Source organism: Balaenoptera physalus, assembly GCF_965194825.1.
Source record: "Balaenoptera physalus genome assembly, chromosome: 2".
NCBI classification, from domain to species: domain Eukaryota; kingdom Metazoa; phylum Chordata; class Mammalia; order Artiodactyla; family Balaenopteridae; genus Balaenoptera; species Balaenoptera physalus.
Genome location: NC_138883.1, coordinates 133,896,144 through 133,920,227, shown reverse-complemented (window position 1 = coordinate 133,920,227; position 24,084 = coordinate 133,896,144). Strand labels below are relative to the sequence as shown.

The 24,084-nt window shown below is 37.6% G+C and overlaps 1 long non-coding RNA gene across 2 annotated transcripts in view; it reads right to left on the bottom strand.

Moving 5' to 3' along the window:
- Positions 1-23,685, bottom strand: part of LOC309650689 — a 51,891-nt gene extending 28,206 nt beyond the window's left edge. The window contains exons 1-3 of one of the 2 annotated variants that reach the window (XR_014257684.1): positions 12,603-23,685; positions 8,807-8,992; positions 7,224-7,350 (exon numbers count right to left, since the gene is read on the bottom strand). This is a non-coding gene — a long non-coding RNA (uncharacterized lncRNA). The remainder of the gene's footprint in view (positions 1-7,223; positions 7,351-8,806; positions 8,993-12,602) is intronic. The other variant, XR_014257685.1, reaches the window with a different exon arrangement.
- Between the last annotated feature and the right edge of the window lie 399 nt (positions 23,686-24,084).

Sequence of the window (24,084 nt, the reverse complement as noted above, 5' to 3'; positions counted from 1 at the left end):
TAACCAAATTAGATTGGATCATAGATAGTAAATAGAATAATCAGAATTGGAAGAATCCTGATATCTTCATTTTTAATTTTTTTTTTTAATTTATTTATTTATTTTTTAATTTATTTTTGGCTGTGTTGGGTCTTCGTTTCTGTGCGAGGGCTTTCTCTAGTTGCGGCGAGCGGGGGCCACTCTTCATCGCTGTGCGCAGGCCTCTCACTGTCGCGGCCTCTCTTGTTGCGGAGCACAGGCTCCAGACGCGCAGGCTCAGTAGTTGTGGCTCACGGGCCTAGTTGCTCCGCAGCATGTGGGATCTTCCCAGACCAGGGCTCGAACCCGTGTCCCCTGTATTAGCAGGCAGATTCTCAACCACTGCGCCACCAGGGAAGCCCCCTAATATTTTTTTTTTAATTAAAGAAAATAGGTATGGTGGTCAGATGTGTTATGAATACAAAACAAAAAGCTTTAAGCACAAGATGTTTGTCCTTTATGAATGAAGACACTTTTACACCATATTTCACTATGGAAGTTGGTTTAAAAACGTTCAAAACCCTAATAGTAGCTCACACAATAACCTTCTTTTCACTTTTAAACAAGCTTGGAGAAATATCTTGTAGGCATTGCTGGGGCTTCTTCTTTAGAGAGTTTCTGCTCAATTCACTGCGTTGGTGTTAAACCTCTAATGTTCAGGCGTTGATTTACTAGGAAGAGCATAGTTCACTTAAAAGCAGAAAAAGCCCTGGCAGTAATCAAGCCCTGTGAATTCCTGGCCCTTTTCCTTGAAGGCCCAGTGGGGCCCACTCAACTGGGCCAACCCCACACCATGCACACTGGATTGGTGGTCCTCTTATCATAGAAAATTCCACCAGAGCAGCCAAAAAATACAAAAGGAAGCACACAAGAAAAAAAAAAAAAGTGAAAATAATATACAGGCCTGTGGATTGAGTTTTATGAAAAGAAAAAATAAGGAGGGGAATTTTTCTTAGCTCTTTTTCAAAGTTCATTGGACAAGAAATAATGGGACAAATGGCTTATCAAATATAATAGCTTTACTGTTTTTAATGACACTACAAGGACAGCTTTAAAATGTCTCTCCTCATTTTCCCCTATAATCAGATCATTTAAATGTGACTATTTGATAAATAGAATTATACATTTTCCCACGATTTTGCATTTCATTTCCTATGCTGAAGAGTTTGTATTTATTAAAGGTATGCAGATCCAAATATTCCCAGCATTTCTTTCTTGCTTGACTTTAGTTTGTAAAAATGTATGGTATCAGAACCCTGCCCTATAGCTGAGAAACATGAAGTTCCTGGAGGAAACACGATTCTTATGGTTGTTGTTTTTTAAACCCACCAACATTTCAGAATCTAGTCCTTCCGTTTCAGAAAAGATGAATGAAAGAAGAGAATGTGCTTTCTTGCTTTGCCCTGCCCAGTCTCCTGGATTTGTCTGTGTGTTTCAGTATGTAGAGTCTTCTTTACATGGGAGCAGCTCCAGCGTTTTAATTTCTCCACATTTCTGCTTATAATTCCTCTCCATTTTCTGCTGAGAGAACTTTTAAGTAATCAGCTGAGAGAGAGTGTAAATGTCAAATCCTGATACCATTTGAGCAAAGGAACTGTGACAGAGTTCTCATGGCCATCAGTAAAATTCTGTCCAATGTGAGCCTGCACCTAGGAAATGCAAAAATCCCTAATAAATGTCAGACAGGGCTCAACTTCTTATCTGTTGTCTACGAAATGTTAGAAAAGAAATGAGTTTGTTGCTAGGAATTGATATGATACAACGTTCTCATTCATTCTTTTCTGTTCTATCATTTACTCTAATGCTGGGTAAGACACTCGTTGAAAATGTGGGCAGGGGACAGGGAATTGCCAGAAATGGGAAACCATGCTGCTTTACAAATATTCACAGCTGCAGCTTTCTGTAGCCACGCTCCATTTTCCAGTGGACTTTAAAAAGACAAATTCATGTTATTTTGCCATAAAAGGGAATCAGTTCTTAAGTCCAGCTTCCCAAAGACCTCAGACACGAAATTACCACAGCACTCCCTAAGGTCCAGAGTACAGAATTTTCCTCCCCTCCCACATGCCTATCCCTAAGAAAAGAGTTTTCCCACTAGATAAAATAATTAAAAGCATTCTCAGAATAGAAAACAAAACATGTATGGCTTGGACATGAGCCTATTTTCAGGCATAATCAATTTATTGCATATTTACAGTTTGGTATTCCAACAGCTGTGAAACTATTATATGTGGGATTTAATGGCTTAGAGGAATCAATAAATAAAGTGTACAAGAGTAGTTGTGTGTGTGTGTGTGTGTGTGTGTGTTTTATTGTTCTGCCTACCTCTGATTTGTAAACCAACTTCACGGAGAATCCTTAAAAGGCACGATACACCAGCCCATGTGAAGTCATGGGTTATCTCTGAGCTGGAAACTGGTTTTTTAAATCCTGTCTAGGTAAATTACCTTTCCAGTGCAGGGTATTTCCTTTTAGGAGATTCCTTGGGGAGGGCCTCCAGGGAACTGAGTAACTTTTTAATGGTTCACTCAGATTAAGAGGAAGGAAATGTGAACTCCTCTCGGGGGAGGCACCACACTCTAGGCTGTCTGCATCCTGTAATTCTTCCCAAGTCCGTGAATCATACTTTTAAGACGCCTTTTCAAGGGCATTTGCCTTCCTTTAAGAGAAGGCCAACACAGAAAAGACAAGGTTTAAAATAGGTCTCAATCAAGCTTTAGCCATAAAAACAATTGCCTGATTCTCCCCATGTCTGTCCAGAGAAGGTCTCTCTGCATCCTTTACCTGCATGCCGCCCCTCACCTTGCACAGTACTTGACTGGATTGCTTTTACACTTATTTTGCTTTCAGAATTAAGATGATTTCTAATATCATCTAAGAGTCTTTGAGTTATAATTCTGGACCATGTTGTCCATTACAACCAGCCTCCAAAACTGATTTCACTTACGCTGTAAGAATTTGAAGAAATGAGCTATCATAAGAAGCTTTTTCCGAGTATTTTTAGACAGAAATCTTGCTTTTAAAACCATGTCTTTATTTAATAAAATATCTTGTATGTAGGCAAATATAGACTATGTTTGCACCTTTTCCCAAAATGCATGAACACTTCTGAAAATAGTGTTGGCACTGGGTAGATTTGAACAGGGATTGAAGCATGAGATCATTCAAAATTTCTGTACAAGAATGAAGTAACAAGAGCATATTTCTAAAAGGCAATATCAATTGTATTGCAGTATCAATAGTATTGCAATATCAGTTACTCAGTGAATAAACTATATTTTATTGATCATATACTAAACAGCAACTTCTAATTTTTTAAGCTACTATAGAGAATGGAAAAGCTCTATAAAAATATGCAAAAGGACAAATGTGCAATGACAAGGTATACTCATGTGAACCCTAATGTAAACTATAGACTTTGGGTGATAATGATGTGTCAACATAGGTTCATCGATTGTGACTAATGTATCACTCTGGTGGGGATTTTGGTAATGAGGGAGGCTAGGCATGTGTGGAAAATCTCTGTACATCCCACTCAATGTTTCTGTAAACTTAAAACTACTCTAAAAATATTAAAATCTTTAAAAAAATATCCAAAATTAAATTCAAATTATATTAACAGAATGCTCTGTGTTGATTTGTATAGATCTCCTATACAATCCCGTTTGTGATTTCTTAATTTAAGAGTCTCTAGGAAATCAACATTTATTTATTTGTGTGTGTGTGTGTGTGTTTTGTTGGCTGCCTCTCTATGGGAGCCAACTGGTACTGACTTGAACTCATATGTTGCAAAATGTAACCTGGGCTGAATAAGGTCTATGTAGTCTTCATGTCCATTTCGTGTGAATGTTCATATGTGTTTTTGCAGACATATTCATGTATGCCACTCCAGACCCCACTGGTGATGGGGGGGTAATGTATGGATATATGCACCATGTTACTTCCAAAAATCCTAACAGTTCTGACTTATGAAACACATTTTACCCTAAGACTTTTGAACAGGAGATTGTGGACAAAATACATTGAAAGACAGAAAGTAGGAAAGGAAGAAAAGAGCAGAAAAGGGAACAGTTGAGTTCTATTTTATCCCTTCCCTGATTTTTTGGGAGATTTGAGTCCTAGGTGTCCATGCAGATCTCCCTTATTATAATGGTCACTTTTTATTGAAATTTATTGTATGGTTCATTGTTTTAGAATAAAAGGACAACAAATATGTCTGAAAGCAAAGTGTACATTCAATTTTAGCAAACTTAGGCCCAAGGAAATAGCCCAACTAATCATGTCTTCTGGGTTTAAATTTTAAACATTGAACTTATGTTCCTATGCATGTACCTCAACATGTTAAGATCCCATTAAAATAAAGAAGCCAGACACTTAACTGTGTGTTGAAGGTTTCCAAGCCATACTGCCGGCCAATAGATGGAGGTCCAAGTAACATTACACCTTTAACTCTGAAAGAATGTCCTAGATAAGTAGTCATTCAAACATGAAGTGCGACTGGTTAAGTTTAACTTTTAGAAATAGTTTCTTTTCTCTCCTTTTGGTTCCTTTGCCCCAGTCTTCAGTTTAAATATCTCCTGTTTTTCTTTGCCAACTATTGGATTCTTCCATATACTTGCATACACTCCATACACACTGAACAATGCTTGAGGGGTGAGGGAGTTTTCTTAATTATCCAATCTTATCCAATGCAAGACAAAGGGCATTTTGCATTTAACAACGTGCTGAAAAAATATATAATATTTTTAAAGACACTAGATTTTTCTTACCAATCTAGATTTTTAAAGAAATTTAATTTTTTATTTACCTAATCATACTGAATAATGCAATTAGTACTTTTTTTGAACATAAGAAACACAGCAATATGAGCAAAGATATTGAAAGATGAAGTGGTAGATTTTATTTCTTTGAATCGGTGGTTGTTTGAGATGGCAAAACTGAGAGATAGCCTTCTCCATCCATGATAACTTCCGTGTGTTGTGGTTTTTGACATAAACCCGAGTGTTTATGTGGTGGGAACATGATGGGAGAAAGAATTTAGACAAGTTCCCTCCCAGCCATCCTGAACCTCAGTGTCCTTCTCTGTAAGGTGGTAGTAACAATAGCTCCCTAACAGAACTAATGGGAAGATGATAGGAAATTTATCAGGCAAATTTCCTGGAGATCTCCATCTCTGGTAGCCTCTGCACAATAGAAATTGCAAGGTTAGCAGAGGGCAAAATTCTCCACCATCAGTTAATTTCATCAAATGTTACTATGTTAATTTTCTTTACAAACATTATTACTGACAGGTTAGTCCTTTCAGAGGGCCTAAATCAGGTGCTAGGGAGACAGTTCTGAATAAAGCAATGTTGAAGGCTTTGAAGTGTTTGGGTGTAGGAAAATTGTCTTCCTCATAAAATGTTGAATGCCTAATTCTGTGTGAAAGAGTAAAAAACGTGAGGCTTAGGACTGAAAGCATAAATTAGGAGTTTGTTGTTGAAAAGGAAGGAGGGAAGGAAGAAAGGAAGGAAGGAAGATCAAGGAAAGACATTCCAGTCTCCAAGATCCTCATTAAATTTTTTCCCGATGCTTGAGAATTGAAAAAAAGACATCACAGGCAGATTCTAATATTCTAAAACTGCAATCCAATTGCATAAAAGCATAAATTTAAATCTAAATCATTTGGGACAAAGTATTTAAATATTCTCTATTTTTGTTTAGCGCTGATATCTATAAAAATCAGTTCTGTTACACAGATCTATATTATAGAGACTATATATACAAATATTTTATTACTTATGCATAAAACATGATTTGTTGGGGGATATAAACTATGGCTTTCTCAGGTATCACTGCTACTTGATTGTTCTGAGTATTGGCTTTCTGACAGGGTTTGGAATGAAGCCATTTTTATTAATTTAGTTATTTTTGCTGATATAAAAGGCCGTCTATCATGTTAATGATGTATTGGTCTGCAGTCCCACCGAACAATAATTACAGAATGTTCCTAATAGTAAATCATTTGTCACAATCACAGCTCAGTACAACAACCTTTTGTTGAGCAGTGGAAGACATTATCCCAATAGCAATATACCTTTATGTGGACCCATTAGAGAAAGCTAACACCCAGTGCCCTGCAAATCCCTGAGTTTCAAGTCTGAAATGACCTCCCCAAAAATCTCAGCTTGGGGATGTGCACATTCCCTGCTGAATTTCCTGCAGTGTCAGCCTATCTGATTAGATGGAACCAAAACATTCTGCTGAGGACGGAATAGGCTAGGTTCCAAAAGAATCTAAAAAAAAAAAAAACTCTCCTCTGAAAAAGTGGCAAAGCGAAATGATCAGAAAGGGGAAAATGTTAAAGATTTTACTAAACTCTATTTTTAGGAAGAGCTGGACAAAGAAAGCTTCCAATATCCCACCCTGCCCCATCCACCCCCCCCCCCAAAAATTAGAATTAACAAGAAGGCATCAATATCTAAATTAAGTGAAAGTCACATCATAAAAATGATTAGGCTCGGGCTTCCCTGGTGGCGCAGTGGTTGAGAATCTGCCTGCCAATGCAGGGAACACGGGTTCGAGCCCTGGTCTGGGAAGATCCCACATGCCGTGGAGCAACTGGGCCCGTGAGCCACAATTACTGAGCCTGCGCGTCTGGAGCCTGTGCTCCGCAATAAGAGAGGCCACGATAGTGAGAGGCCCGCGCACCGCGATGAAGAGTGGCCCCCGCTTGCCACAACTAGAGAAAGCCCTCGCACAGAAACGAAGGCCCAACACAGCCATAAATAAATAAATTAATTAATTAAAAAAAAAAAAATTAAAAAACAAAAAACAAAAAAACAAAAAACAAAAAAAAAACCAAACTCCTCACTACCCGCTCTGGGGTGGGGCACACAGTTTAAAAAAAAAAAAAAAAAAAAAATGATTAGGCTCTGTTTTGTAAAGAGTCACAACTTGATTTCAGTTATTGTTAAACAATATTTGTAAATAATGAAAGCAAATATTATTGAGTATTTCTACCTGCAGGAACTCTCGGTTTTGTTGCTGCTATTCCTTCTTCTCTCTCTCTTTTTTAAGAAGACTTGATTTTTTTACAGTAGTTTTAGGCTCCCAGTGAAATTGAGGGGAAGGTACAGAGAGTCCCCATACACCCGCACCTCACACGTGCACAGCCTCTCCCCACTATCAATAGCCTCCACATTTGTTACAATTAATGAACCTACATTGACATATAATCATCACCCAGAGGACACCGCTTGCGTCAGGACTTCTTTTAAGCAAAAACTTTGAGATGAGCTCCATTTTAGAAACGAGGACACAGAGGCACAGAAGAGTAAAGTCAGCTGTAAACTGTGGAGGGAAAAAAGGGGGATTTCTGAGATTTTGCCAATTTCAAATCCTACCCCAAAATTGATTAACCACTGCTCATTATTGAGGTAACAGTGAAATAAATGGACATCATTTGTCCAGCACCCATACATTTATTGATTTTTGCCAAGGTGATGTCAACCACGCTTGTTGGGCAACAGTATCTGCCTTTCATAGACAAAGTAACCAAACCTCAGAGGAGAGGAAGCCAGGATTTCAATCAAGGTGCTTTGACATGAACCTGCACTATGTCATACTGCCTCTGTCCCGGGGATTCTGCAGGAAAAGCTGCCATGGAGCTGCTGACAAATAATTGAGTCATGGCTTGCTTTGCTGGAGTGACTGTGGTTTTTATAACGTTGATACCCAAACCAGAAATCCACAGATTTTATTAAAAAAAAAAAAAAAAAACTTCAAAGTAGATTTCTATTTTTAATTTTTCTAAATATGTGGATTTTTGGTTAGAAATTTTATTGAGGATGGAATGGAATGAGTGTATACATAGGAAGAGATTCTAAAATACTTATTCACTAAGCCTGGTGATTTGAAAATAGCCTAGCCTCAAAGTCAATTAAAACATAAAGGGTACGGTTTGGGGCAGGGGGAGCCATAGCTGTGAAATGCCTCTAAAAGACCACATAACAGAATAAAGAGGTTTTCCTTAAGCATCAACAATGGAAATTGTTCTAGAAGTGTACACAGAGGAAGATGGTAAGGAGTGTAAAGCCCATGCTTTCCAATTCTCTTTGAGTTTTAAAAAACCTCTAATAGAGCTCTTTGCCCCAAAAGTGAATTTGTGAGGCTCAAATTAGCATTAAATGGAATAATTTGCATGTACCCTCTCCCTTCAGATGTTTACCATGTTTTTTAATATCTAGAATTCTGTTAAAGGTATCTGAGGATTCAGCAAGAATGTCTTGCTTTGGATTTTCAGTATCAAATTCCAAATAATGATTACTAAGTATAGTAAAATGCATATTCCTATAAATTTTTGACAGCCACTGGTAACAGTGAAGAAGTCCTTGGGTGAAGCTTGAAGGCCAGTATCAAAGGACACCAGGGTACCAGAAGGATGGGTTTTGCCAAGCCTTGCATCCCTTTTCCTCCTGTTCACTTGACAGCCTGCCTACAGAACTTAACAGCATCTTCTCTAAGGAACCCAGTTCAAACACACAGGCATCCTTGATATGGGTACCGCTTTTCCAAAGGGGAGAAGGTCCCTTAAAAAAATCAGAAGGCTTCCTCTTGCCCCAACCCCGATGTCCCCTACCCCTATGTTCTGTCCAGAAGAAAAATCCCTCAGCTGCAATGGTTGTTTTTATTAAATTCTCCTCAATAAAAAGCTCAGGCAGGATTTATTAGGTACTCAGGGCGGACGTTTAGTATTTCGCCAGTTATTAAGTGAAAATCAATAGAAAGCAAAGAAAATGGAACTCACTGCGCTGTTAGCGCACCGTTGTCGCCCAGATATTATGTCGGCTGTCTCGTAGATTCATGACAGACGAAAGAGGCCGGGAGAGAACTTTCTGCTTACATTGCACGCGCCAAAGTGGGGTTATTCATTAGAGCAGGCAGCCGGCCAGATGGATTTCCAGTTCAGGTTTACCATTTATCTTTAAAACGCCTGTATCGAGTGAGAAAGAACACTGATATTATGTGATATCAATGGCAGGTTTATGTATCTAAATCAGGATTTATTGTTATTTTGTTCCAAAGACCTTTTTTTCTCAAGAAATACCATTTCACTGGAAGAAAATAATAGCTAAAACCTTGTCAAAGATAACCTTTCATGCTGTCCGCGCACCACTAGCTGTAAAACAAATAGAACCCGGTATATAAATAGTTTTAACCACATCCTTACAAATCATTTCTTCTGAATCTATTCCCCCCATTTCAATATGTGTGTATGTGTGTGTGTTTAAATACCGCAAACATGATTGTTGGTCATTTGATGTTTTCTTTGACAGGAGTTTAAATAATGCTAGCAATTGTTTGAGTCGTGTTTAAAAGGTTTAGCAGGTTTATGTCCTTTGGTGGAATGCTACTTTTTCAAAAAGCATGCTTTGGAAAAGCAAAGTGGGTCTGCTCTTATTCTTTTCTTCCCCCGCCTTAGAATAAGCTTTAGAGTCAAAAACACTGATCACTTTTTTTTTCAAACTATTTCAGGGTCTTCAAAAGCAGGGATGTGTTTTCCTTTCACTTGAATGGATTTTTTCGATAGCCTCTGGGTTTTCGATTCCTTCTCATTTAAAAGCCAGTTTATAGCCAACCTGATCAGGTTGGATCTTCTGTCAGTCTTGCTAAGTAACTAAGCTGGCCAAATGCCAGGGTGAACCACTGTACTCTCTTTATAAATTGCTCGGAAGAAAGAATATAATCCATGTATTTGTAAAGTGTCATTAGTGGCACGATGATGAGGAGGAAAAACTGATATCTGGGTTTTGATTGAAGCAGTTGCTAATAGGAACTTGTGAACATATTTTTAAGCCTCCTTAGTTTTACTCTTTTTTTTTTTTTTCTTTATGTTTGGGAAAAGAGACTGCAAATTTAGCTCTATGTAGACCAATATTAGACAGTAGCCAAATACAGGTGGTTACTTAAAGATCAAAATGCACTTAAGTGACATCAACTTAGAATAATTCTCTAAACATCAACTAAAGCTTTCTGCTCCTGTTGAACAAAAGTGATGTTATATTACAGAGTAAAAAAAAAAAAAAAAAAAAAAAAAAATAGAAGTATAAAAAAGGATTAAGAGATATTTGTTTTTACTGATCTCCTTCTTTATCGAACCAGGTGAATTCATCAATTTTTACTAGAAATCCCTTCTTGTATTTTCCTATTTAGACATGGGCACCGGTTTTTCTCTTTTTAAATGTGCCAACAAGCCAAACGGCATTTGCAACATAGATGCTATCCTCAAATAAAAACATGGGAGGGTCTTTCTACTTTCCCTGTTTCTTTAGAGGGGTCATGCTTAACTTTTCCTGTGCATATAAATGTCTGTATGTATTTATGTGTATGTGTCTGGACCTGTTGATGGGGAGTCAATACAGAGCAATGTGGTTAAGAAGTGGGCTTGAGAACTACATTGCATAAGTTCAAATCCCATCTCTGTCATTCACTGGCCATATGATTTGGGCAAGTTGTTATAGACTTGTACCTCAATTTTCTCATCTGTATAATGAACATAATAATCTTATACATTTCTAACCAGGAATAAATGGGTCAATATATACAAACTTCATGGAGTATTACTTGCCTAATATTAAATCTTCTGAATGTACAAAATCCAGAACATAAAGTTTCCCACTTTAATACTTTAGTTTTTTAACAAAATAGAATGTAGTCTCACTGGGGACTCAATGAATCCTCCATTTTACTATTTACCCATGTATTTGGACTCTGCAGAAAGATACAAAGTCTTAAGTTTCAGTCATAATGAGAAGCCCACTTAACCAAAATTTTGTATTAAATACATTTGCTTTAAAAGAAGCTTTTTTGGTGGTATCAACATTCAATCTGAAATAATAACAATGATAATGGTAATAGTCAATGAGGATAACTAAAATACCTGATTTACTGGTAGCTGTAGTGATACAGTAATCATGAGGCTTACTGTCTGAGTGGGGACCTACTTATAGATACTGTCTTAATTTGTTGAAAACAATGTCTGGTTATTTCATTATCTAACAATTAACATCAGTAACACATGCAGCTATGAGAAAGAACTGATACCTCTAATTAATATGACTTGGGCAGTCAGAAAACGAAAACATTGGAGCCAAGAAAAATCAAAGTCAATGACTCGGATCCCTTGCTCCTGTTCATCATGTCACTTGAACACTTGCCAAGACTGCTTTACTTTGACTTTACAGAGTTAACCCACTAGCCTTTCATCTTGCTTCCCCTCTGAACTTTAGGTTTCTTAATTGTACAGCGGGTATACTCTGCCTTCTTTCTTCTCACTCCAGTGGAGAGCTGAAGGAAGAGAGCGGAAAGCACTTATTAAAAGAAAACAACACTTTCTATAGTCAGCCTGGTGGGAAAATTGGTACAATTTTAAAACACAGTGCTGTTATGAAAGAGTAACTATTGTCTACTTTCATGCCTGTCCCTGGGTACTCCACATTCTTTCAACAAAATTGTATGGGCATTAACAACAGGAGGTGCACAGTGTAAGTTCTGCAATGAGGCTGCCTGGCCTAGCATCCACTCTTCTTCAAGATCTGCAAGACCTGAGCTAGTGATTTACCTCTCTGTGCCTCAGGCTCTTCATTTACCCTGTTGAGATAACAACTAGTCCCCACTTACGTACTGAGAAAAATAGTACTTACTCTTGTATTAAGTGAGGTCATACATGTAGATTACATAGAGTGGCACCTAGTAAATACTCAATGAATACTTTTGTTACGATTTGTTCTCTAAGGGGGCAATAGGATGCTGGTCAATACTCTGATAAGTCCCTGACCTCACTGAGTTCATGGTTGATCAGGAAATTCAGATAAGCACCCAGACAACTTCCATATGGTAGGATATTGGAGAGGACAACCTAACTGTTCTTTAAGGCTCTGGGTGGGGGTAGGAAAGACTTCCTTGCGGAGGTGATATCTAAGCTGAAAAGTTAATGAAATCGTAAGGTAGTGATCTTCTGATCACTGTAGACCTGTGATGTCCAAGGGAGATCTCTGCAAGGATGGAATGATCAATAGTGGCACCATCCAAGATGGTGGCCACTAGCCACATAAAATGATTGAGTGCTAGAAATGTGCCAAGTGCACACTCCATTTTCACTGTCATTTAATTTTAATTTTTTTAATTTCAATAGTCACTTGTGCCTAGTGGCTAAAGTACTGGGCAGCATAGCTCTAGACAGAGGGGAAAACACATGTGAAGGTCCAGAGGTGAGGGAGTTCTTAAACATTGAAGACCTGATGTTTTGAAGAGCAGATTCATGAAGGATGAGATCTTTGGAAATTAGCAGAGGCAATGCATGGCTTACTGAAAAGTTCAAGCTTCCACTGAGGGCCATGGAAAGCCATTGAAATGACAGTAAGAAGGACAGAGATGTGATCAGATTGGCATTTTAGTAAAACCACTTCAGCTGCTGTTAGTATAATAGCTAGAACAATTAACATTTTATAGTTAAACTTTTCTTATAACCCGACCTCATTTAATCTTCCAATAAACTATATGAGATAGATCTATAACATCTCCTTTTATACATCTTTACTTACCTGTCTTCAGCTTAGCAACTTATGTTCATACCACGACTCCCTCCCAGAAGACAGACTTGATAAAAGTAAAACATTCACATGATATTTGTGCACGAATTCAGGCATGAGAATGTTTGATGCATCAATTTGGAAATGGCACCAGTTTACTTCCAAAGAAATATTTAAGAATCTTTTTCCTAAATGTGACCTGCTTTGGAGGTGCAAATCCATCATCTGCCCGTGGGCCCACGGGCTGCCCACCACTCCTGGAACATGAATTATCTCCTCCAGCTGTTGGTGGTGAGAGGGCTGAGCTTTCCCGTGCACACAGGAGCCGTGGTGATGATGGAGCAGCCTCGCCTTGCTTCACGAGCATTTCCTTTCACTCACACATCCATCTCCATCCTCTCCTCCCAGACAAGTTGAAAAGAGAACCCGGCCTAGACAAGGCTAGCCAAGGCCATATGCTGACAGCCCATGCTGACCTGACTCTCCATGTCAGGTCTGCGAAGATAAAAGATGGCACCCTTCCAAGTGGAAATGAGGAAGGAGCACAGCCTTCCCAGGCTGAAACCACCTTCTTCCCGTCACACACACACACACACACACACACACACACACACACACACACACGAAACTTTCATTCAGCAATTCTTTCAGTTAAAACATTTCAAAAACACACTAACATCTAATTTTATTAGATCGAGTCATTTTCTCTCTCTCTCTTTTAAGGAGGATTACTCATAAAATCATCCTTCCTTAAAAAAAAAAAAAAAAAGACAGGGAATGTAAATGCTGCACTAATTTAATTACACACTGGCTCTGTAAGACACTAATGTAAATATTCTGGTGAGGAGGCCTAAGACACTTGAAGTAATTACTTAAGGACTCCCTTTCAAAGAATCTCTCCCTTTTTTATTAAATGCCTTTTAACATTAGCACTTTCTTCCTGACAAATTAAATGAAATTTCATTACTCTCCCTGACTTAATGGCATGAGGCTCCTGCCGAGGTGTGAGTTAACCCTCCCTGGACAGCTGACAAGGGAGCTTCCATTCAGTCAAAACGCCAGTGTCCTAACACACAAGAGAAAGAAGGCCCCGAAGAATCCTTTGTGTTTTCAGCAGAGCATCCAGAATCCTTCATCTCTTCGATGTTTTTTCAGCTGTGAGACTTACAAAAATCTAAAAAAACATAATATTGCTGTTTCCCAGTCTCCTCAAGTTCACAGCAAAAAAATTAAAAAATTAAAATAAAAATAATATCATCAACTGAGACCCCACGATGGCCATATCAAGGGCAATAACAATAGCAAACAGTTACAGATTATTTATTAAATACCTTCCAAGCAATTTACCTCTTTTAACTCATAAGCCCTCACAAAAATATAAGGTAAATACTGGTTTAACCCACTATCTGAAAGTAGAGCATTCCTATGAAAACTTTTGTAGACTGAAATAGTGTAAACTGAAGACGCAATTACCTTAGGACACGACTTGCTAACGGATGTACAAAATACATCGAGATAAAGCCCAGATGCTTACAGACACAGTTCAAAGCTACGGAGCCTGGATGCTGAGATGCTGAGTGTAGTTCCTGGGGAAGGAGCTTGGGGGAGCTGTTCTCTCTAACCAGGGTGTGGGCTGCCTCTAGAAGGGCTCTCTCTGCAAAACAAATGCTGAATACTAATTTCACTCTTTGTCTTTTTTTTCCTAAAAGCAAAAATTCTCTTCAGATTTCTTTCAGTTAGCGAAAACAGATAACTCGTGAAGTCTTTCATAAAAGTGAAATGGTGTAAAGCAAACTTTCAAAACTCGGGGAATACCGAAACTATTAATATTCCCACTCTAAATTGAGGAAATGAATGTCCAGAGCGGTTAAGCAACTGACCTGGGGTCACAGAGCTAACAAGCAGCAGAACTGAGATTCAACCCAATTGTGCAGCAGACATCACACACTTTTGCACATACAGCTATCAACCCTGGACAGACTCAGAATTATTCCCATATCTCTTTTTACTTTTGTGCAAACTGAGAATCATATGTTACACAACAGCCCCAAGATCCTGCATTGCATCTCTATCCAGGAGCTCATCCCAGCCGTGTCTTCAGAACAACTGAGCTTCAAAATTAAGTTTCCAAAAGGTGAGACCTGGAAAAATTTATTTCTAGACCTGCTTTATTGAACCTGTGAAGGAAAAAAGTATATACTAATTTAATCTTGAAAGAAAATAAAGGAACCATTACTTATAAGATTGAATTTATTCTTAATAGCTTAGGAATCAAGTTATAAAAGTTTAAGAAAATACAGAATAACTACTCAGGAACTATGGGCTGAGGTCCTTATCCTACAGGTTTCCATATGAACCAGCGTAAATCCATGTCCATTTTTCTTAAAGTAGTCAAGAAAGCTTTTACAAAACAAATCCTGCCAGAATTGTTCTGTTTTGAGAGATACAGTGTGGTTGAGAATATGCCAGAGAAAAAATATTGAGATAAGGTTGACACTCATGAGAATGGCTTGGGGATGGGCTGCCTAATGGGTATCCCCAGCATTTTTTTTTTTTTTTGTATCTTTTTCAGAAGAAATGGTCCTATTTTCTGTCCACCAAGTTTTGCATCTAATATTTTTGAAGACTACTTGTTACTCTTTGCTTAGACCTATCTTTCCTTCTCACTCTCATTTTGGGTTTAATTTTATCCTATCTTCCATAGTTTCAGAATGTTCTGTGTACTGCATAGGTTCATGATGAAAGAACATTCTATCTGGTCAACTTGCATTTCAAGAGACAGGGCCAACTTTTAATGAGAACACATTACGATTTTGCTTCCCTTTTCTCTATGTGACCCAGTGATATTTCTCTTTGGCTGAAACTGTTTTCTCGAAGCACAAGCCCTTTTCCTGTCCATGTTACCAGTAGCTCGAACTTCCCAATGTTATGTCCCATCTTCCCAAAAGGGTGTCCTTTCTAAGACCTCAGACCATGTGGAAGAAAAATAATCAGCTCCAAGTTCAGAAGACAAATGTTACAAGGGGGATTTTTTTTCCCTCCTCTTGGTTGTTCTTAAACATATGTAGTTTTAGGGATCAGTATGTCACTGTTTTGAAAGAAGCAAGGACTTGAATTTATTTTGGTGCAGTTATCAGATTTTGAGGAGCTGGATCATTTGTTTTCCTCTTGTGAGGTCCAGGTAAAACTTCATTCCCTCCATGGCCGGGTGCTTCTGACAAACAAAAATCAAGGACCCCAAATAAGTATTTTATCTAAAAAATGTGAGCTATCCCAAAACAAACATGAAAAAGCACAGCTGCCAAATTCCACAAGTAAAAAAGAGTTGAAGGTTGAGACAGCTCAGGATCTCGCTGGGGAGTAATGGGTGAAGTTTGGCCAGCTGCCCTTAAGGCCTTCAGGGACACTCAATCCAATTGCCATGTCTTAGCGGATGTGAATTTCAAGGTTACACCTGGGTGTTCAAGGGCAGGGCCAAGTGTAATCGGCACTTAGATCATAGATTAATCTTATTTGCCATCTATTAGGTTTGATTCCTCTTCCCTCTCTCCCTCCCTAAAGCCAGGATTATTGTGATAGTTTAAGATAATGGATTCTAACGGAAGAAAGGTCATGCAGGCATGGAGATTTGGAACCTTAAGATAATATGATTAATCTAAAAGCTTCTTTCTCAAAGGGGAGGGAGGGCGGCACTCTTCATATGTCTGATTGAGAGAGGAGAGCTGAAAGACCAAGAAAGAGCAACAGAAAAGGGAGTGCAAAGGAACTGAGTCCTTGTCAACAACTGCAATTAATTATCATTGTCAGGATGATCTTTCATTAGTTTTCACACTAATAAGATAGATTTGCCTCATGCCTGAAGCTGATAAAACCTTATTGGCAATGTTGATAAGACTATGTCAGTACGGAGAGGCACTCATGGACATCTTCATCTTATTTTATTTTTCTAATTTTCCAAAACTAAATGACTCAGTGGATATTGCTAAACGTAACTAGATCTAGGTGCTGGGACCCTAAGGTGCAGGGACCCTAAGGTGCAGGAAAAGTCCTTAACACAGCGCTTGGCATAATCTAAGCAGTAAGTAAATGTTAACCATGGTTATAAATGCTACAAACACAGGCATGCATGTTATATATTTTAAAGTACTCAGTTTACTCCTATCCCTTTTAGTTATTTCCAGATAACCCTAGCCAACCAACATGGAGCGATCCATAGAAAGAAATTAAGGCTGATTATATTTATTTATTAACTATGATGAATCAAGATTCTAGGCTTCTAACAATTATTCTCGGTACATCTGAAAAAAAAAAAAATGAAACTTAAATGTGGATTCTCTACTGTTATGTTTTTCCATTCTTCTAGGAGAACCTGTTTTGTTTTACTCTTTAGTTATTGTAAGTGCTAAATAGTTTTCATCATTGTGGGTCACTGTTATTTTGGGGTTATTTAAATGCATAGAAACATTTGCATATCCTTTTGCTTTATGTATATATATAAATATGTATAAATATATATATATTTGCTTGATATACACATATTATAATGTTATATAACATTATATAACATTATAATATGTGTATATCAAGCAAATATGTACATTTATACACATTATATTATATACATATGTGTATATCAAGCAAATATATATATTTATATATATTATATGTATATATGACCTAAAATCATTTCCATTAAATTCAACTTACCCTTTTTTCCTCACTTCTTTTAACTAAATAAAAATGTGCTCTTGGGTTTTTTAAGGCAAACAGCAGAAGAGAGGAATAGCCCTCCAGTATAGCTCACTCCCTCCCAAAGGCTCAGATTTGTAGCCTTAGGGGAAGAAATATGAGATTTTAATTTGTAATTTCATAAAGTTTCTTTCTTTTAAAAAATGGATCTCCCTTGATTCCTTCACAAGGAATAAAAGCAGGCCATGTGTTGTTTCCTTAACCAAGATGATGGGCAGAATAGAGAGGAGTCCATTCCTGGACATAGGGAACCCAATGCCAGGAAGGCATGCAGGGCGGCAACACAGTTAACATGTAAGCCACGGATGCTTCATACAACATGTGAGATAATAATAGATGTCCGTCAACATCTGTTGAGATTCTCAAGACGCCACACAGTATTAAAGCTGTAGGAAATAATTACTTCTCAGTACAAATCCTGCAGCCTCACATGAGAACCAGCTGCAATATTAGTGAAAATGCTTGTGTTCAAATCGGATTCACCGGCAATCGCTTCAAGATGAAGTACAGAGAAGCTAGAATAAATTGATGTTGAACATACGGAAAAGTAAAACACATCCCTCTGGGTGAAACTTCCTTTTTCTGAAATTTTGAAACTTCTCAGTAGATAAAATGCTGTAATTCATGGACTTCCCGACTGGAAAATGTAGTAGTCACTAATTCATTCTGTAGCTAAGGGGGTGGAGAAAAACATACTTGTAATTTCTGGAACAACAACAAAAAAGTACCTTCCATCCTCTAAAACTAAATTTTGATTTAAAAAAAAAATTGACTTTCAAAAACGTGTAAAATGGAGCATTGGGGAGTGTAAAAGGCAAAATGTGTGGATTCAAATGCTGACTCAGGGAAATTAGTCAATTCATGACCATTTGTTTAAACTGGCTAAGATTGAAATGTTCCAGGTTCGCCTGTGATATCAGTTCTTCAGTGTTTTGTTTCATTTCAGTGTGTAATAATTGGAAAGAGAAACAAACAATGTGAGCCCTAACCTGTTCCCTTTTTCTGAGGAACCACCACAAAATACACCAAAACAAAAGTGAAGCAAATACCGGCTTTGACTGCTCAGTTTATTTGGATCTAGAGGGTGTTCCAAGAGAACTGGCTGGGTTCTGGTCTGTAATACTCCTTCCTACCTTAATCTCACTCCCACGTTCTGATCTTCCTTATCCTCAGAAAGAGGTGTTGGCGTTCTGCAACCCCCATACCTCACAGCTTTAACTAATATATGATGTGTTTATTCTTCCCAGGCCACAGGCCATATCACTCTCAAATGACTGACAACAACTCTGAAATGAAGTAGGCCCAAAGTGGGCTCTAATAGGTATGGGAAGCCTCTCTAGTCAAACATAAAGCAAATTAATGTGCGCCCCTCCTGCACCTTCAGTCTGGAAATGTCATAAAGTAATAAGCAGGGAGCCCCTCTCAATGTGGAGGGCTGGATTTCAATCAATTTACATATTAAAGGGACAGGCCACATTTCATTTGCTCTAATATCAAAGGCGTAAGTTTCTAAATTCTAAGGTGTATTTTTTTCTAAAGTGGTCCTGACTGTAGACTGAATGCACGGATGAGTAATGACACAAATGCAATTATGTATCTATCTCATTCACTGTCTTTTAGTTGTAAAGAAGAAAATCGAGAAAAGATTTAAGAATAATTTGTACGGCTATGTGTTACCATTATTTATATGATGTCAGAATGTGTGTGTCTGTGTTAACAAAGTGGTGTAGAAAAATAGACTAAAGAAAATACAGAGAGCTACAATATAAATTGATAATACATTTTAAAATGTTCCTATAATTTCAATTTTACCCCTTTCCACCATTGCTGGGGAAAGTGGTCAAAAAAAAAAGGAAGTGATAGACTTAATGATTGATATGCTTGAGAAGATTGACAAAAGCAGACTCATAATTTTTATCAATCTTTGAATCTTTAATATCCTAAAATATCTGGTCTAAAATTGTATCACAAAGCCACCTACTCTGTGATTAGATGGCTGTAGATTGTAAGAGACTTCTTATGCCTGATTTCCAACTTGCTTTAGTAAATTCCTTTGTTCTTCATTTATGTTTGATATGACTTTCCTACGATGTTAGTCATCAGACTAACCAAGTAAGTTATTAGTGTGTAAAGAGAAAACATGCATACATGCATTCTATCTCCCCTCTCTCAGACACACACACACACACACACACACACACACACAATGTGATTTTTGGTTATCTCTTCTGAAAGAAAAAAAAAAAAACCCTGAGCAGACAACTTAAAATTGCTAAAACAAATGAGCACACAACAACATTTGTTGTTATTTTGTTTTTCAGTTGCTGCTAGGATGTCCTAGAAGAATTATTTATTTCAAATGTTTTGAGTCAGTTTACAAATAAAGTGCAATGTAAGCTTTCTTCTGAGTGAAAATAAGCCAATTTATCTCTTATTAAAGAAACTGAGAAGGGTTTGCAAACGCTGATCATTTTAAGGAAGGAAAAAAAAGAGCTAGGAAACAGATTCTCTTAAAATTTTTTAAAAGTTTTGTAACTTATCCCTAGAAGTTTTCATTATTTAGGATTTTTTTTTCCTTATTCTTTCTTTTCTTTCCTTTTTGTTTCCCCCAGTTTGTCTCAAATGAACGGAATTAAAATGCAGCTTCTAAGAAAACCTATCTAAACCCAAAGCCAAAGAGTCGCATCAAAATATGAAAGCAAAACAAAACTGCACCTGGCATAGAACATATTTTATTAAAGGATTATGCATATTTTCTTAATTTTTCCTCTCTTTTAGATTATGAGATTTACAGGTAAACTTAAAAGTTATGTGATTACTGTTTGTAAAATTCAAAGCAAACTTCCTCTTCTTTCTGACGTTTTTGAAACTAAAAGATTTTACTATTGTGTGTTTATTTTATGTGCGTAAATGTGTGTGTATGTGTGCGTGTGTTTAGACCGGCAATAATTCTGATCCCTGGAACCTAGTGCATTCTTTCTTGTGTAGTAAGATAATTCAATATTCTGCTAATTACAGAGCCAAGATCAAAAATACACATTTAAAATAGTGTACTCTATAAAATAGATGGAGATTTTCTTTATAGAAATTAAAATAGAAATAGCTTGCTTCCACATGCCATAATAATGAAACTCTGCTGCTCTTTGGGTCACAATTTTTGTCTTTTCATTAATCTTATTAATTTTGTATTTATTTCATAAAGCATTTCTGCTTTTATATTTTATAAGAACGTTCCATGTTAAAAAAAAAAAAGTGTTTATTTAAGATCTTAATAAAAACTTGGCCTGACAAAGGGAACATGTGTTAAATGTTTATGCCTTTAAAAAAAATTGTCTTGTTTGTGAAAATCTTAAAAATTTAGAACACCAAGAGGGTTAAACAAAACAAAATCTTTTCAGTACACCAAATTGTTTAATGCAGCATTACTGAAGCTTATCTACAACAATATTTTATGATATGTATGGTCGCTTAACATCTTGCATTATATACATGTGGTTCCAAAAAGTTCTAATTAGGTGAATCCTAGTATCGATATTTGAAAAGAAACTGGTAAGGCTTTGCCAATTAATAGAAATAAAAGCCTGAAGCTGGACACTCGGCAACCTTAAAAGTCGGAAGATCTTTCTACCTTCAAGCCCCACACAGAGAAAAAAGAGCAGAATCAAAGATGGCCTTTCAGAAGGGAGAAAAACCACATATGTTACAGAACATGTTATTTTTTAATGCATTTTAAACTGAAGTATATCCAAAAATGCAATCAGAAAGTGTGGATGACATGCATTATGTGGGAGACAATCATGAGTATTTTGGGGGGTAAATATACCTACCATTATTTCTGTGGACACACAAATGGAAGATTAGCTTTTAATAAAGAGATACAACATTTTAAGTGTATAGCTTTTTAAAATCAGTCTCTCTTTGCAAGTAAAGCTTTATTACTTTTGAGTTCTTGACAGGCACTTGAAGAAAGGTCACATAATAAACTGTGCTTATTTCTCATTGCAGAAAAACAATAAGTCATGTCTGCATCCATTATTTACCAAATTGTCTTCATTTTTCTTCACCTGCTGGGTTTTCAGGAAGAAAGACAAATAATATTATAAAGCTAGCCTAGATATTTTCACAATTATCCAGAAATATGATAGTGAGCGAGTCTTCCAGAGGTGAAGAGAGTAAAGGAAAGAATTTGTTATCCAAGTCATTTACTAGAAATATATTAAAGGCTATTTTCACAGAAAAGATACATCTGAAATCAGAAATATATGAATTGGGAAAAAAACGTTTTAATAGAAAGTGATACAAAAAATTTCATTATACTATTTTCTTTCAAAATACTATTTTCTTTCAAAGAAATTATATTTTTTATAGGTAAATGCTAAGTACCTTCTTTTTCAATTTTTTTCTCCCTTCCCTGCTCTGTCTTTGATAGTTACTGGCTTGATTAAACTCCTCAATAGAGCAAAGAAATATTTTTAAATGTGTTAGCATAGAAAATAAGGTATTTTAATGTGTTTCCTTAACAATCAGAATATCTTAGTGGTTAAGAGCCTATCCTCAAGGGCCAGACTGCAAATCCGTGTTCTGATCCATGCATGCACTGAACTGGTCATTTAACTTCCCTGTGCCTCAGTGCTCCTGCACAAGTAAAATGGTGGTATTGTTGTTTATAGTCTCTGCTCTTAAGTAAATTGCCCAAGATTATATAATAAGAAGGCTGAAGCTGGGATTTGAACATAGACAATTTAGATTCAGCATCTATGCTCTTAACCAAAATCTAGCATGCCCTATATTTCTTCAACTACAGGAAGGAACTTCAGAAGACAATCTTGTGTCCTGTCCTGCCACCCTAATGTTATTTTTTTCAGTGGGTCCAACCTAGCTTAGTCAAAGTGTCTTATCACAAACTGGATTCTACAGAACTCAAATTAAGAGGACATGCAAACTCAGGAATGTAGAGAATCCATACTCTGCCATAGTCAAGAAGACAATCTGTGGAGAAAGAGAACAGAACAGATGGAGAGATCTGCAAACATAGAGACACATAAGCCTCCTACGAATGGAACAAGAGTGTCCTGGCTTCCTGAGAGCCTTCCAGGCATTATCATGCCCTTGGTCAGCAAGAACATTTGGCAGGTCTGTGTGTGTGTGTGTGTGTGTGTGTGTGTGTGTGTTTTGGGAAAGGTCATGAGATTTAAGCCAGTTTGAGAGAGTTTTTATTCTTCATACACATAAAATTCTTAAAGCATATTAGTAATATACTTTGCTATTTTAATTGAATTTTGGTATTTATTATTTTTTTTATGGTTTCCCAATGCACATGGCATTAACTTAACATTTTCTAGCCTCTTCTTTCAGGTTCATTATTACGTGGCCCCAAAACAACCATGGCCCCATTTCCTGCCACTCTTCCTCCTTTTGGGGCTCCAGCACCTTTGCCTCTGCTCAGCTGTTTCTTCGACCTCCATTCCCTGTTCCTAGATTTTCTAGGCCATCTCCTACTCAACTCAAAATTCAACAAAATATCCCCTCCTCTGCAATGTCTTTCTAAACAATTTGGGAAGGATTAATCATTTCTTGTTCTTATTCTCACAATATTTTATTTGTATTTTAATATAATATACGATGTTATCATTAGAGGTTAAAGTGTTTCCCTTCCAAGGGCAGGGACATATCTTTTTAACGCTATCACTTAAGATGGTGCCTGGGGCAAAGTAGATGCTCAAAAGAAACAAAATCTCTTTTAGTGCAACTGAACTTGGCAAACATCATAGGACACTTATTTATGTATATATGAAATTTTGTGAATTCTACAAAGTACGTCATCCAGAAGTAGTATAAATACATATATTATATGAAATCTATATAGCATATGGTACTTACAATAATCAGCAAATATAGTGGTTAATGAAAATGGAGAAATATATTAAAATGAAGTTTCTTAAAAACTAAAAGGCAGGGGGATAGCTTCAAGATGGTGGAGGAGTAAGACATGGAGATCACCTTCCTCCCCACAAATACATCAAAAATACATCTACACGAGGAACAGCTCCTACAGAATACCTACTGAATGCTGGCAGAAGACCTCAGACTTCCCAAAAGGCAAGAAACTCCCCACATACCTGGGCAGAGCAAAAGAAATAAGAAAAAACAGAGACAAAAGAATAGGGATGGGACCTGCACCTCTGGGAGGGAGCTGTGAAGGAGGAAAAGCTTCCGCATACTAGGAAGCCCCTTCACTGGTGGAGATGGGGTGGCGGAGGGGGGAAGCTTCGGAGTCACAGAGGAGAGTGCAGCAACAGGGATGCAGAGGGCAAAGCACAGAGATTCCCGCAGAGAGGATTGGTGCTGACCAGCACCCACCAGCCTGAGAGGCTTGTCTGCTCACCTGCTAGGGTGGGTGGGGGCTGGGAGCTGAGGCTCTGATCCCAGGGAGAGGAGTGGGGTTGGCTGCGTGAACACAGCCTGAAGGTGGCTAGTGCACCACAGCTAGCTGGGAGGGAGACCAGGAAAATGTCTAGAACTGCCTAAGAGGCAAAAGACCATTGTTTCAGGGTGCGCAAGGAGAGGGCATTCAGAGCACCACCTAAACGAGCTTCAGAGATGGGCATGAGCCGCGACTATCAGCACAGACACCAGAGACGGGCATGAGACACTTAGGCTGCTACTGCAGTCCCCAAGAAGCCTGTGTGCAAGCACAGGTAACTATCTACACCTCCCCTCTAGGTAGCCGGTGCAGCCCGCCACT